Genomic DNA, 3,663 nt, shown 5'->3' on the forward strand with positions numbered 1-3,663 from the left:
ACACAGGGTGACATCAGGATATCCCAGAGTAATCCTGGTGAGGATTCAGCACTGACAGTGCAGCAGAAGCCCGAGGCCTCAAAACAGAGCAATGACTCACTGCAATGAACATTTGCAAGTCAAGATGTGTGGACAAAAGGGTATTCTGTGGGACAGACTATAGCTTCCACAACAGGATGGTGTTTGTCTGTTTGTTTGTTCGTTTTGTTTTTTATTTTTCTTTCTTATTTTCTTTGGTGGGTGAGGTTGCAGGAGTGGAGGGAGGATATGAAGGGACAAGGAGATGAGTGGGATTGAGGTGCTTGATATGAAATTCACAAAGAATCCCCTCCCCATAGGCTCATATATTTGAATGCTTAGTCATCAGGGGGTGGTACTACTTACTTGGGTTGGCCTGGTTAAGGTACAGTGGGTATTCCTTGCTAGAGGAAATGTCCCATAGTGGGGGGAGGGGGAGGTTTCAAGAGCTCAAGCCAGGCCCAGTCTTTCTCGTTCTCTCTCTCTCTCTCTCTCTCTCTCTCTCTCTCTCTCTCTCTCTCTCTCTCTCTCTCTCCTGCCTGCAGATCCAGTTATAGAACTGCTCCACCATCATGTCTGCCCACCTGTGTCCCCACCATGACAATAATGGACTAAACTTCTAAAACTGTAAGCCAGCCCCAGTTAAATGTTTTCTAAGAGTTTCTGTGTTCATGGGTGTTAACGGCATGCAGGGTTTATTGCTGGTCACTACCATTGATGTGTAGTCTCTTTTTTGTGTGTGTGGCCTCCATAGATCTCAGAACTATGAGAACTAGCCTTGGCTTGCTTTTTAGACTCAGCTAAAGCCAAGTGATATTTTCAAGTCCCTTGTTAAGCAAAGTGTGAACAAAGAGAGTTTACTTGTTGAAGTATGAGATTTTACTCACCGAATTGCTTCTACTCTGTCCAGTCCTTTTTCCTTCCCCAAGCACAAGACATTCTTCCACTTAGGTCTTCTCATCTTCTACACTCTTGAATGAGTCTTTTCAGGGCCTGTCTGCTGTTGGATGGAGTCAATGATTGATGGGCTGTTCACCAGAGTGACCATGACAAGATACGGGGGCCTGAGTTATATAAGAAAGATGGCTGAGAAAGCCAGAGAGAACAAGCCAGTAAGCAGCATTGATCCATGGCCTCTACTTCAGTTTCTGCCTCTCTCAGTAATGGTCTATGGTCTGCTGGTCTGTGTACCATACGCTATCTGTAGAGATCTTCTGTGGAAATCTTCAGGGCTCTGATCCAGCCAGAATGGCCAAACAGTTGCACTCTCCGAAGGAGAGAGGAAGTCAGTCTTTGGTGATGCATGGTGGGCGGGCCGGGTACAAGCCGGGGAAGGGGAGTCAGATCTGGGTGAGCTGCCGGTCTCCTTTGCAGCTGCTACTGCTCTGGAGTGGTGCTGTGTGATGGATAGGAGCCAAGGTTGGGGTCACCAAGCAGGAAGTAACCTATATGACAGATGCTCTCAGACAATCTTTGATGAAATAAGTCTCATGTGGTGCTTTATTCCTTGTGGACAGGGTCTTATGTACATTTTGGGGTGGGTGGGGTCTAAAATCAGATGCTTTCCATTGGCTTGGTCTGAGATGTTAGGGATGCCTCATCTGAATATGGAGGGGCTTCAGGCACTGCCCCTACATGACTGACTGTTACAATCCTCTCCGTGGGGGTGTCATGGTCACATGTTCCAGGACAGGAAGGAACATGGTCAGGAGTAGGTCTGAGGGACTGAGGTTTCTGAATCTAACTTGACCTTACCAAGTTTTCTGGCACAGTCCACTGCCCCACAAAGGCCTGTAAGCTAAAATAAACTCTCTTGTCCTCAAGCTGGGTTTGGTCTTGGTGTTTACCATAGCAACAGAAACCAAATGAGCAGAGTCTCTCAACGCCCAAGAAAAGAGGCAGGTAGACTGAAGACTCTCGCCTGTCTGAACTGCCTGCAAGTCGTATAGAGAGCGCCAGGATTCCACCTTCTGTGAGCTGCCTCCTACACTAGGGTGGGCTTCAGTGATGCGGCTGCCTCTGGGTCTTCCCTGTTCCTGTAAGTCTCCCTCCACTCATTGTCTTACTCGGTGTTCTATTGCTGTTTAGATGGATTAGTGAAACTTTCATCACAGATGGTTGTGAGTTGCCCAACATGGTTGCTGGGAACAGAACTTGGGTCCTCTGCAAGAGGATACAGACATTTTTGACTGCTGAAACATCTCCAGCCCAAGGAGATGCGATTTTTATGAGTCATCCACCACCCATACTGAGGTGAGCTTGTTGTGATGCAGTTGCCTTTGAGTCATCCAGCCTCTTTGTACATAAACCCAACAAACTCATCAAGTTGGACTTTCGTAGATTCTCTATTGTGGTCTATCATTGATTCTCTATCTGGGGTGAGTAGATATTTGTTCCCATCTCTCCAGGAGAAGTCACAGGACAGGAGGACATCTCACTCTCAAAACAGAAGAGAATGATCGTAGCCAATGGATATGCTTCCTTGCCAAACAGAAGGATGGAAAGTCAATTCCCAAGGAGCCCTAAGTGTATTTAATAATTAAGCGAATGCTCCAGAAGGCAGATGTGTGCTCACTAGATTCTTAGAGAACAAACCATTTTTTTGTCAGGTTAATCCTGGGAGGAGATTTTTCCAAAACTGAAAACTGATGAGATCTGAGGTAGCCAGGTTTTAAGTGCAAGCATATGGAACACCAGCATGATTATACGTGCACACCCATAAATTGCATGCAGAGCTGAGAGTGGGCTTTCAGAAACAAATGCAAAACAAGAATGGAGCTGAGGAGATAGCTCAGTAAGTAAGTGCTGTTGCTCTGCAAGCATGAGGACCTGAGTTCAAATCCCCAGTATCCATGTAAAAGGTCAGACATGGTAGTGTGCATATGTTCCCTGTGTGGGTGGAGCCTTTAGGGGTGCAGACAGTCTGATTCCAGGAAGTCACTGGCTGGCCAGCCTACCTATGAAAGCAACTTCCCATTCAGTGAGAGACAGTGTCTGAAAGATAGAAAGTGGAGAGAGAACAACAGAAAAAAAAATATCCAAAGTCCTGCTCTGGCCTCTGCACAAATGTACACACCTGCATATTCATATTCATGAACCATATGCATACATCATACCTTTATATAAAATTTTAATTAATTTTTTATTTTTAAAAAATATGTAACTTAAACATGTGAAAGCCACAGCGACAAAGACATCCTGGGTCCACAAACAGAGATCTGGACCTAGTGTGTTACTGTTTGGTTTTATCCCATGTTATTATTCCTTTTAAAATCATCTGTGTGTGTGTGTGTGTGTGTGTGTGTGTGTGTGTGTTTGTGTGTGCAAGTGTGTGTATTGTGTGTGCATAAGTGTATTGTGTGTCCATGTGTGTGTGCATGTGCATTCCATGTGTGTGCATGTCTCTGTGTGTGTGTGCTCATGTGAGCTTGCAAGTGCACACGTGCTGCAGTGTGCATGTGGCAGTCAGAGGACATTTGGTGCATGACCTCATCACCTTGTCTGAGAGAGACAGGGTCTCTTAAACTCCACATACGAGGCTAGCTGTCCTGGGGGCTCCCAGGATTCTCCTTCTCCGCTCCCATCTTTTTTTTAGGAGTACTGAGATTATATACACACTGTAAGTCCAGCTTTAGATGGGTTCTG

The sequence above is a fragment of the Arvicanthis niloticus genome, chromosome 24 (genome assembly GCF_011762505.2).
Source record: "Arvicanthis niloticus isolate mArvNil1 chromosome 24, mArvNil1.pat.X, whole genome shotgun sequence".
Lineage (NCBI taxonomy): Eukaryota > Metazoa > Chordata > Mammalia > Rodentia > Muridae > Arvicanthis > Arvicanthis niloticus.